Genomic DNA, 12,691 nt, shown 5'->3' on the forward strand with positions numbered 1-12,691 from the left:
TTTTGACTCCAATTCATGCTGTTCATTATTTACTATGCATGGTCACACTGCCCACATAGCCACACTTGCTGTCCTGTTCATTCATGCATTGCTTGCCATCACCATGGTGGCCTGGTTGTGCCTCTTACTTGTTCTCATTGATATGCATTATTTGTGATCTGTGGCCCAGTGAAGTGTCATGTACCGTTTAACTGGTTCAGGTCAGGAGTGTTTGGCTCTGCATGCATTCTCCAATCACCGGCTATTCCCACCCAGGTGCAGTATTGCCCCCCCCTCATGCATCCCCACACATCAGTACCCCAAAGCACTGCCATGGGGCGGTTGTGCAACTCACCAAGCAGCCAGGCATGTGGTCCAGCATGTCTCCCATTTGATGGGGTACCGTGGATTTACCCAGTAACATGGCATCATGTGTTGATCCAGGAAATCGGGCGCAGCAATGGGTGATGATCTTCCTGGAGTCACATACCATTTGCACATTGATGGAGTGGTATTGTTTGTGATTGCGGTACACAGCCTCTATGGCATGGGGGACTATCAATTCCACATGGGTGCAGTCAATGGCACCGACACAATTGGGCATGTCTGCCAGTGCCTGGGAGCCTACTTTGGTTTTGGCTATCTCCTGGGCAGTCCGTGGTAGGGATATGTGGGTGGTGGCGTTCTTCAGGAGGGCATCCAGCACTAGGTTCAGCATGCGTGAAAATAGTGGTTGTGAAATGCCATGCAGCTGGCCCACTGTGTGTTGGTAGGTGCCTGTGGCCAGGAAGTGTGGCACATACACCACCTTTAGTAGTGGGGGGATGGCAGTGCATATTTGTATGTGGCTGGCAATGTCATTCTGTATCTTGTGCGCTATGGTGGTGATGGTGTCACGGTCCAACCGGTACAGGGTGTGGATCCGCTCAGGGGTAAGGTTGAATGGGCTGGGTCTGGTGCGAGGTATTGCTGGCTGCCTATGAGGCTCTGGTGGCTACGCTGGTGGTAATGGATGGGCCTGTCTCAACCTCCTTCACCTCCTGTTTCTCCTCCTTTGACTCCACCTGTGGGGATTGTGTGCACCTGTGGCAGCTGCCTTGTATCTTGCTTGCTGTTTGCGGGTGGTCCGCGATGCCTGTTTTGCCGGCATCATGCAGCCTTTTATTACCGGGTTCGCGATGCCGGTATTTGCATGTTTGCGTGGGTTGTAATTACCCCCTATCACCGGCATGCCGGTATTTACTACCTGAAGAGGCGCGTGTACGCGCCTATGCCGCTATTAGCGGCACCGTTGTTTGGTATGCCGCTAATACCGGGGTTCCAGGTCGGAATGCTACGGAACGGTGAATGATGCCGGTATTTACATACCGGCATCGTTTTTCCCTTACCGGCATACCTCGTAATGAGGGCCACTGTGTCTTAGGAATGTTATGTCAATGCGTTTTGCCTATTTCTGTGGAATAAACCCCATCCTAGAATAGGTTTTTCCAGAGGCCTTCCTCCAGATGCTGTTACTGATTTCTTATGGTTCATAGATCTTCTAACTCTTATTTCTTCCTTATTTCAGTAGAATCCAGAACAGGCACATCTTATTTAAGTCCCTTTCAATGGAGTCATGCATATTTGTTCTTACATACATAATTATGTCTAGTGTCGTGAAGAGGATGTGCACAGAACCGTCACAGTTGTCTTCTGTCTGAAACATCACAATGAAATTGTGTAGTCTCTCTTCATGCACCTATTTCTGGTCGATCAAGACGTCAAATATATCACCAGAATGCACCATGTAGTCCTATAAAAATTATGAAATCCATCAAGACTTTAACTAAAACAGTCAATAAGGGAGTCGATTGTTGCATGGATGACCATTTCGAAACCGTTCACGATATATTCAAATCCTCCAGATACCTTGGGAACAATATAGACAGTACTTTCACCTAACCCTAGAGGCATCATCTGCTAGTGTCATTTGTGCTTTCAATGAACAGGAACATTTGACATGAGCAGACTTTGAGAAAGAGGTTCAACATCAACTCTCACCTTAACAGTCCATACAGGACACCAAAAAAGCAGCTTATAGTATGACGGCAAAGCCGCATATGTCAACTCCCCAATACCTTCAAAATTTAAAAAGAGCATTTTCATGCTTTGATGTGGCCTTTAACCCTAACTCTGTAGAATATAAGACTGTATATTTTTATGGACTCCAAAAAGAAATTGTATCCCAGTTAATTTGTGAATTTGACAGGGAAAAAACAGTATAATGGATACTAGAACAGGGGACCAAACTGAATGAAGCTAGCAGAGGGGCCTAAGAATAAAGCAACAAAACCAAAGTCTAAGGAATTCACACCATCGATTTTGGATGTTAAATCTGTAAAGAGGGCACTAGATTAAGCCCAAACTTTGGCAACGAACAAAATAACGCAGAGCGAAAGGGGCGTGCCTACACAGAGGACATGACTACAAAATCCTATGTTCTAATCCATTGATCTCAGCAATAAGGATTTCTACATTATCCCTAGATATCTTGGTATATCTCCCAAAGCGGCATTTCGCCACGACATGCCAGGCCTAAATAACAATCAAAATCAAATGTACAATGGCCCATGCCAGACACTAGGGACCCAGAGTGGATATGACCCTAATACAATGGTTTATGGCCACAAACAAAGACCAAGATATGTGAATGGATTCATTGAAAAGGAAACCAGCATAGGGGACAAATCCCACCATATGAAAGACAAAATATGAATTATGTCCCTCGCCAATATATTCAATCACCACCCCCAGTCGACCATGGTCAAACGATGGTCACTCCGCTTTCTCCACCTCCTGTATCACATGAATTAAGAGGTAACATAAATAAAAATCCATCTCCTGAGAGATATCAGAACAGGCCTAATCAGGGTGAGTTTAACTATTACCGGCCCAGGCCACAAAGAGAGGAATCCAGAGACAATGATAGGTTTCAATTCTAAGAGACCCAAGCCAAAATGTTTCATGAACAGATAGGAAAATGATGTGCAGTACAAAAGCAAAAGCCAAGTGAAGGTGTCGAAGGCCATAGGAGTGATTTTGCTTGTAGTGACAACAAGTGACTAGCTGATGACCTCTGCTTTAATGAGAACAAAACAAATGCCTATGAATCACCTTTGAATAACGGTTCAGAATTCCTTTCAGATTTAAAAATAAGAAAACAAACAAATGAAAGTGAGACAGGGAATTTCGACAAACACAAGAAAGGAGTGTGGCTCAATGTAGAGTTGAACCAACAATTCAGTTGTCTGAAAATTAAGAACACAAGGGGGAACATGAGCAAGAAAACCCAAAGAAAAGAGAAGCAGATTTCAAAAGAGCACCCAATGTGAAAATAAAACACAAGACGAAGAGATAGAATCAACAGATAGATTATCCTTACTTGATAGTTGAAATACTGTTGACACCCATACAGTGGAAACAGTAACTCAGTCACCTGAGGAGTATTTTGAACCACCAATATTCCAAGGGACAAAATGTCAGGCTCCATATAAAATGCAGATAAGTGGCACACGTCTGACCAGAAGTTGATCGGCTGTCACGTGACACTTGTGAAAATACCCAGTCAAAAGTTTGCAGTGCATAAATAACTAGCGAGAAAAAATACAATGAAAAAAATACAATGAAAAAATGGTGTGTGAACGCTAGTGGTACCAAGTCAGAGAATCGGTCAGTGGCTACACTCCAAATGATTTCTGAGCCCAGGAGAATAGACAAAGAAATTCAAAATGAAGTGGGCAAAAAGGAGGGTTGAACATTAAAGGAGTTTAATTAATGAAAAGGTACTCCAGAAAATAATTGACAGGGAGGAAATTCCAAAGTGCAGAATAAAAAAACAACACATTTTTCGCCTGGGTGACCTCGAGTCGGGACAAAGGATTGTAGGAAGATGCATGTTAAATATTACAATTGGCCCTAAGAGTATTCATCACAATTTGTGGATTCTGCACGTGACACAAAACACATTCTATATGGGAAATGTCATCATGCAGATGAATGATTCCTATGTTTAGACTAACTGGTATCATATTATCTTGCAGATGGATAGTATGCTGGAAGCAATGTATAAAATTGTACAATGTTACTCTGAATGGTGACACACAAGCGAATGCGAAACAGATACACACAGGACGAAGTAAGTTGTTCTGTCCCAGATAGAGGTACGGTTGGACAGGCTGTCCATTCACGTGGAAATAGAGGTTGACTCTGGGCTTTTGCTTTGCAGGTTTCTTCCTGGACTGCTCCTAATAAATAGGAGACAGTGTGTTTGAGTTGTGTAACTCTGCTCTCTCGAACATTTGGGACATGTCCCCAGTACTTGCACTACCCCCATCATTGACAAATTGGAGGTTAGTGCTAGTGTCCACAACAAAGTGTTTTTGGTTGTGATGCATGATTTGGTTATGCCGTTATCAAGAAATGAGGTTGGATTAAAAAGATGTGTGTATATGTTTGGTTTTAGGTTAAATGGAACTGTAAAGTTGTCGAAGACATCTTCCACCAATATTTTGGCGAGAGCAAGAATTGGGTTGCTCTTGTTTGTTTGTCTTGAAGAAGGTCGAGAAAACTGTGGGTGATATCTGGTTGCACTGGATCGACTGAAACATATGTAGACAGAGTCCAAAAGAAAACTGTATTGGACCTAGAGGCACACCACGAAAGGAAAAAGGGTGCCCAAGGAAGAACGTAGTATATGATATTGGGTGGCAAAGAGACTTTATTGTGAACTGTTTTCTCTTGTACAACAGGAACATTGGTGAAAGATTGAATGTATGAAGGTCCGAGTGGGTATGAAAGGTGGCAAATGGTAGGTGTTATAGACAGGATTGATCCTCTGTACAGGATCCATGTAATTTTAGTTGTATTTTGTGATACACGTTTTGAATACATTTTTGTATGAGAAGTTGATATAAGAGTGTTTAATCCAACCTCACTGCCCCAGATCCAAGATTTTGAATACGATAGAATGAAAATACAGGAAGGGACAACAGATAAAAGGGTCTGATTCATTTGTATGCTTAAACAAATCTATAATACAGCAAGGGTTAGAATGAGAATATACACCACTGATAGAGATTAGGGATGGACCCATTCAAATCCTGGTGGGCAATAAAGGATTTCAAGACATTCATTTGGAAGAGAATTCAGCTATAGGAATGGCCGTACAGAACTCTTACTACACTGCCGATTTCAGTAACCCAGTGATCGGGAACATTCCTGAAAGCTATGTGACTGCACACGGTGAGTTACCAGAATCATTGGAGTCTAAGCCTAAAGGAATTTTTAAAGTTCAGTCTATGTACTCTTAGGAGCCAAGTGAAATATTTTGAAATAGTGTGCGGTCATCAAGATTATTGCATCCTATTTGAATTAAGTGAATTTAAAAGGGAAAAAACAGCATATTGAAATGGAGGTCAATATTCCAAAATATTTGAGCGTAGCAACCGTCCCAAGAGACATACCACACAATTAGAGGACAGTACAGAGGTTCCTGCTTTGGAGGACTTCCCAGAATTTTCTAAAATGGTGGAGGAACAAATTCAAGCTGCATATGCTTGCACAAGTGAAAAAGAAAAAGACCAATTGAAATAAATATTTATCGAATTTAAAAAGTTTGTTGCCAAAAATGCCTATCACTGCAGGCTGACTGATTTACATGTTGCCACACTACCAGAAGGTCATGGTAGAGAGCAAGTATTTGTGTGACAATATAGGTTAACCCTAGCATGTTTGCAAGCACTAGCTAAGATAATCAGAAATCTAGAGGAATCATTAGGCCCATTCATAGTAAATCAAATACGCCTATATTAGGTGTGCTAAAACCCAATGGCCAGTGGCGCTTGTGTTCAGATCTACGAGAATTAAACAAAAAGGTACCTGTTTCAAGGTGGCCCCTTCCATTTATTGATCAGGTTCTTGCACAAGTTCACGGGTCAAATTTGTTTATCACGTTATACCTTGCAGCTGGATACTGGTGTGTGCCACTAGCTGAAGATATTCAAAATGTGTTTGCATATTCATTTGACAAATCACAATATGCGTGGTCCCGGACTCCTTTTGGGTATGCCAATAGTGAAAATTAATTTGGAATATTCCTGAGCAAGGCACTCCCGGATGAAGCTGAAAGGGGGACAATAGTCTATGTGGATGATGTGCTAATCAAAAATGAAGATATGAACTACCAAAGCATTGTCACAGGTAGAGACCAAATTCAGTGAATGCAAACAAGCACTTCTGACCACTGTCTGGGCAATACAACATTTCCGTCCCATAATGCAAGGGGAGCGGGTAATTGTTGAAACAAATCACCAGACTCTGGGAATTTGGCACAGAAAATAATTACTTCCTGGCCTTAGCACTTCAGGGATTTCCTGTAGAAGTGAGGTATGGACAAAATAAAAAGAGCCTGTTGTTCAACTAGCAGAGTTGCATGATTGTGCAGCTGTCTGTGCGCTTGATGACACAGAACTAGAAACAAGTTTGAATGTATTTGAGCAATCCCCACACAAGGCATTCAACAAAGAAACCTATAAGGATTTACCAACTGTGTATGTAGATGGATGTGCATACCATGTAGAAAATGGCATGGAAAAAGAGCTCGTAGCAGGAACAGGAAACATATGGTTTAAATGTGACAAGATTCCAAGAGTAAGCATGAGGATAGGTCCCAACTTAATCTGGTAATTATCAAGTTAATTGAGGGGGCAAGTGGAGTGAGTGGTAGTTTAGCTTAGCTTAAATTGTTCAGTTCATTTTAGGTACTGCATTAGAGATTCAAATTTAAATTAACATGTGAAATTTTGTTTATACTTCTCAAAGTCATTTTTGAAAGGGTATTTTTTTCACAAGTTTTACAAAGCCAAGGTTGATGTAGCAGAACTTGGCACAGATAGAGCGTTGAAAGCCGCTGAAGAAAAGTTCACTCAATTTGTTAATTATAATGTGGGTGTACTTGTCATTCTGTATAACTTGCATTTCTAGTTTATGATAAAGAACACATTAAAAAAGATGATTTAGCTTCTGTGTATTTTCTTATGCATTCAGTCTCATTGATTTGACATACATACGGAGATGAACATGTGGTAAGAAATATCTCAAAGCAAAGTAGCCGTAGTGTATTGTTTTACTTAGAGAGGCTGAATGAATGTGTTCTAAGTCAATTGCTTACTTTACATTTGTTGGAACATAGCCAAAATGGCATAATTGTGATGTTGTAAATAAATCATCACAGGGGGGCAATACCCATTTGTTCAGAGTGTATGGAGTCCAGTATTTGTTTGTTTTTAGTGACCCTGGTAAAAAAATAATCATTTGGCAATATTCTGAAATCAGTCTCACCACTATAAAAATACCCCAACAAGTTTACCACAATATATTGCCAAGGACTATACAAAATACCACCAAAAACTACCATAGCAAAATACTATGAAGTACTAGATATAACACCAAAATATACCTAACACTGGGCATGGATACTTCTTAACATAAAAAAGGCTCAGGTTTAAACTCAAACAATTATACATCACATATATGGCATGCATGACCCTTCACAGGACTTTCCAGTTCCATGGCGCAAACAGGGCTGTCCCAGGTGTGCAGACTTAGAGCCTGACAATATCTATGTTTTGGTCCTGCCTGGTGATATAGGGGTTCCGGTTGGAGATTGTGACAAAAGGGTATCCACGGATGACTTAGATATGCACAAATGGCCTCCCGAGGCCTGCTTGCTGTGATTCTTCTCGTACAGAGAAGGTGTTGCACACCTCACAAAAATGAAGCATCTAATTTGCATGCTGGGCAAGGCAGAATCACTATGGAGTGTAAGTCAGCGGGGGCCTTTAGTGTGGATGCATGGTGGAGACACCTGTAGAGGTGGGCAATGGAGGAAACCTTTGTATGGGCCTCATCACGAGTTGGGCGGTAACGCCGGTGCTAATAGCGCTGGCGCTAATAGCCCTACCGCCAAACCCCCCGGCACTATTAGCGCCGGATCATGGGTTTGGCGGAAGGGTTATTGTCCATTCCCCATTGGGCCCATTCGGGAATTCCTCATTCCCCATTGGGCCCAATGGGGAAAATTCACGCTATTACTGCTGGTGCATTTCCCGCCGGCGGTAATCGGGCTGAAAATCAGCAATTTTGCCGTGGATTTCGCCCCAGCTCAGAGCTGGGGGAAATCCACCACAGCCATGATCTGGCGGACCCTTAAATGCGGCGGTAATAGCGCTACCGCCGCATTTAAGGGTTACCACCAGACTCACCATGAGGCCCTATGTCCAAAACAGGACTGCAAGAATTATCCTTGGCCTGAAGCCCAGGGACTGTATCTCTACAGCCTTGAAATATCTCCTCTGGCTCCTCGTGGCTGCAAGGATGAAGTTCAAGACTATGTCCATTGTCCACAAGGCTTTCTGGGGCAGGGCCTGCACTATATCCAACACTCTCTCCCAAAATACCTTCTTTCTCAAGCCCTTCGCTCAGCTACATCCAAATATCTAAGGGTTAGACACTACTCCAGGCATAGATTGGGGGTAGATCTCTTTCCTCTGAAGGTGCCTCCCTCTGGAATGACCTCCTTGCCCCTCTCAAACTTGAGCCGAAGAACCTGAAGTTCCAGAAGCAGGCCCAAACTTTCCTCTTCTACTCTGCTTTCTCTCTCTCCCTCCCCTGCTGACCTTCCTGACCACCCAGCTAATGCACCAACTGTTTGTTTGCAACCCTCAGAGTTTCCCTCGGTACCCAGCTCTTTCCTGATAAGTCACCCCTGCACTGCCTCCGGTCCTAACATTCACTTAGGGGCTTTAACCGTAACATTAGCAGTCCCTGCCTCCTTGCACCTACTCAGTGCTGCTCTGCCCTTGCCGCACTTAATCAGAGCAAGTCTTAATGTTTCCCCTTCCCTCACACTGGCACCCCCCCTTTTCTCCCTGCACTTCTCATTCTCACACTTGCACAATCGGAATGACATGAGGCCTAGTAAGATCATTTGTCTTGTCCTCCCTCTGTCTCCGCTCCCTTGTCTTGTCGTACCTAGAAAACCTGTGTACAGGCACGTTATAAATGACCTATCATATTATATCATATGGCATAGGGCGGTATACAGGGGATTGAGAGAGACTAGCATGGATGTGGCGACATGAAACACACTGTCACTTGAAATGTTTGTCCCCTCAGATGCAGTACCCTCGTAGTACCCTTGTCAGTCTGATCATACTTCACTGTTTGGTTCATCAAACTGACATGACACCCTATGAATGTTATACCAAAAAATATGTACAATGCCTCCTTATAAATCAATTTGTATTGAAAAAAATGATGACTGCGAGTGTGTTTTAATGCTGGAATTCCTAATCTTAAGGTGTAGGAGAGAGAAAGCCTGCCTTCACACATGGGCGGGAAATGTCAAGAAAACAAGAGACGAGTTCCCAAGAATAAGTAAACTCCCGTCTCCTGTTCACTGTCATAAGCCTAAACAAATCAGCCAAACATTTAATGAAAAATGTATATTCATGTACTTTATCTAATTTAAGAAAATTAGTTTTATGATTCAATATATAGGGCCTCATTAGGTCCGGGTCCAGGTTCCTTGAATGGGGAAATAATGGGCCCGTTGTTAACTCCCTGGTCCCCTCGCAGGACCCGCAAAGGACGTCTGGTCTGACCAGACGTCCAGAGCTGTCCCGCAAGGGAATCTCGTAATAAGGCGGTATGGGTCCTAATGAGGCCCATAGTGTCATAATATAATTATTGATGATGTCAAAAAAGGTTAGAGTCTCGACTGAAGAACAGTGGTCCAATGCTATCAAACATTAAAACTAGTTTCCAATAAAGTCCTTACTCGATTAGGGCACGGTTTAATTATTGACACCAGTTATGTTAGATCAGATTCCACAAATTCACAGAACAGAGTTCCTACCTTAACATTCCATAATCCGTCTTATGTGAATGTGTTTGTGTAGTCATCTAGGCTTGTCAATCTCTGTCTTTTCTGCAAAGTGCAAGAACCCCTATATAACTAAAAGTATGACTCCAATATAGAGATAATGATAAATCAATGACAAAGAGGCAAAATCTCTCACCCTGCTGGTGAAATAACATAAAAGTAATAAAAATGGAGTGCACAACTTGCAAATAAAACTGCTCTTTATTCACAAAATACAGTGGGAGGATCAGACAGCTCAGTGGAACTGAACTGATGTTCAGCTCAACACGACTCTTCCGGGCTACAATATTTAAGGTAGAAAACCAAAGAATTACCATATGCTACAAATGCAACATTAATTACAATTCAAATATTTTTCACTGGTTATTTTTCATTGAGCCCCTAAAGAACACTATACATTGGACAATCTGATTTGGGACTTTCCTATTCACATGACAATTAAAACACCAACCACCAAAAAATATATAATGTAACAATCAGCAGAAGTCACTCTTCATAATAAAGTTGATAACAAAGCTGTCCCAATTGGGCAATGACACCTTAGACAGCTCAGGCCGTAGCATTCCACCGAGTTGGACCAATGATATTGTGAGTGGAAATCACGTGAGGTCAAAACTTTGTTGCATCCCCTGGAAAAACACAATCCCTTCCCCATGATTGGCCCTTTGGCATTCCTCACCTTGCACCAACAACTACCTTCCCGAGACATGCTGCCAACTCTGGATGTGACCTTCTAGTTATCTATTCAAAAAGAACGGCTGTATCAAAAAACGTGTGCGAGGCACTGCTGCTGGAAAATAATTTATTTTATTAATCCATTTGAACACGGCCCTTTTACCTCTGGACCTAACGCCCTGCTATCGGTGGGGGTGCTTTGCACGCATCCTAATTCTTTAATTTGGCAACAGTACTGTGTGGGCTTTCTTGTGTTTCTCATATTGTCCTTCACAGCCCTTATGTATTCATTCGGCTATCATCTGGGAAGGCACCTGCTGCCTCGATCCTCATTTCAGGCTCCTGAGAACTTGCAACAATTAACTGAACACTGTTTGGCATCCCTTTCCCATTCTGAACTTGGCTGCTTGCAGCCTCCTGCCCAACAGCAAAATGAAATTTCAATTAAATGACCATAGCTCCAAAATGCATCCTAGCATCCTAGGATGGCAAGAGCTGCAGCTTGTAACAATGGCTTGCTTTAACTTGGTGGGCCTCTTGCTTAAAACAGCATTTAACACTGATACTTACTAAAATCTACACATTCCAACTAAATCCAAACTACTTAACTTCATCTAATAATATAAATAATATAAGTGTGATAGAAAAAATACAGTATAATTAAAAAGGTGTTTTGATGCATTTGAGTTTATCTGTGCATCGCACAGCCTAAAAGCTGCCTGAAGTGAGGCAAAACTACATCTACCCTAAATACAATGGCACAATAAGAGCAACATGTGACAGCTGCATCACCACGAGGGGTCTAATGCATTGCTAAAATAGTTTTCTTATCATATACTTGCAAACACCTTTAGTACATTGGATTTGGATGTTTACACAAGGTTGTATAAAACATACATATGTTTTAATTAAACACACCACCTGCAATAGAATAAATAGAAAATACTATACAAAATCCAACCCGAAGGAAGAACAGAGAAGATTTAAGAAAAAACAAAGACTCTGAGCATGGTTCCAGTCATATTAGGATAATTACTAGCCACAAAAAGGATGTGCCAATGTTCAAAACATGTGCAATCGTGGCCTAAGCAGTCCCTAGGGCCCAAGTGGACAGAGGGGGCAGTTCAGGGTGAACAGGACTAGGATTCCGTTCTTGGTGGGTGCCGAGTAGGGGCAAAAGTGATTGCTCTATGCATCAGAACGAGTGCTCTCAATGATGCCATTCAGAGGGGTACAAGGATCTCTTCGCATTAGAGCCAGGCGGAGATGGGCTTTAGCCACTGGGAGGGGTTGATGAGTGACGTTCCAGTGGTTTGAGTTGGCGGCAGCGGTCATTGAAGGGGGGACTTTGGTGGTGATGATGTCCAGGTCAATGAGATGTCCATTGTAAGCCCTGGTCTGAATTGGTGTTGACTCACCAGTGTTTCAGATAATGTCGCCGTGTTGAGTAGTTGATTTGGGCCTGGCAGGTGACAGGCTTGGCTAGGGCTTGAGGCAGCATCATGCTGGTTCAAAGTGCAAGCAATAGTTCGACTTGGTGGAGGAGTGCAAAAGCCAGTGCCAGCACCTTCCCTCTAGATCACGGTGCAATACATACAGAGTGACCGGTTTGGTAGAACCAAGAGCTTTGGTTCATCTGGCACTCCAACTGCTGTGAAGCATGATCAGGGGGACTTGAGAACAGGATGGTTTCATTCAGGTTCTGCACAGTGTGCTAGGTCCTGGCCACATCAAAGATCACTACTGATGGGCCCTGGGACTGGGTATGGGACAGACCTTCCTTCCACCTGGGATGGCTCCTTCTTCACCTCATGCTGAGGGCTTTGGAAAGCACAACTGTCCCAAAAGAAGTCCAGTGAGTTCCTCTGAGGTGGATCTTCATGTCTTGAGGGGATCTGAGAGGACCTGACATAATCTAAAGAAGGGGTGGGAGACCCCTTCTTTTAAAGGCAAGAATCCCCAGGTGATTCGATTAATGGTCCAATCGCTGTTCCTGTACGGAGTGGAATTTGCCATTCTGATGTCACCCCCAAATGCTTTGCTCCAGAGGAAGTG

Source organism: Ambystoma mexicanum, chromosome 5q (genome assembly GCF_040938575.1).
Source record: "Ambystoma mexicanum isolate Mex_15411 chromosome 5q, UKY_AmexF1_1, whole genome shotgun sequence".
Classification (NCBI taxonomy): Eukaryota; Metazoa; Chordata; class Amphibia; order Caudata; family Ambystomatidae; genus Ambystoma; species Ambystoma mexicanum.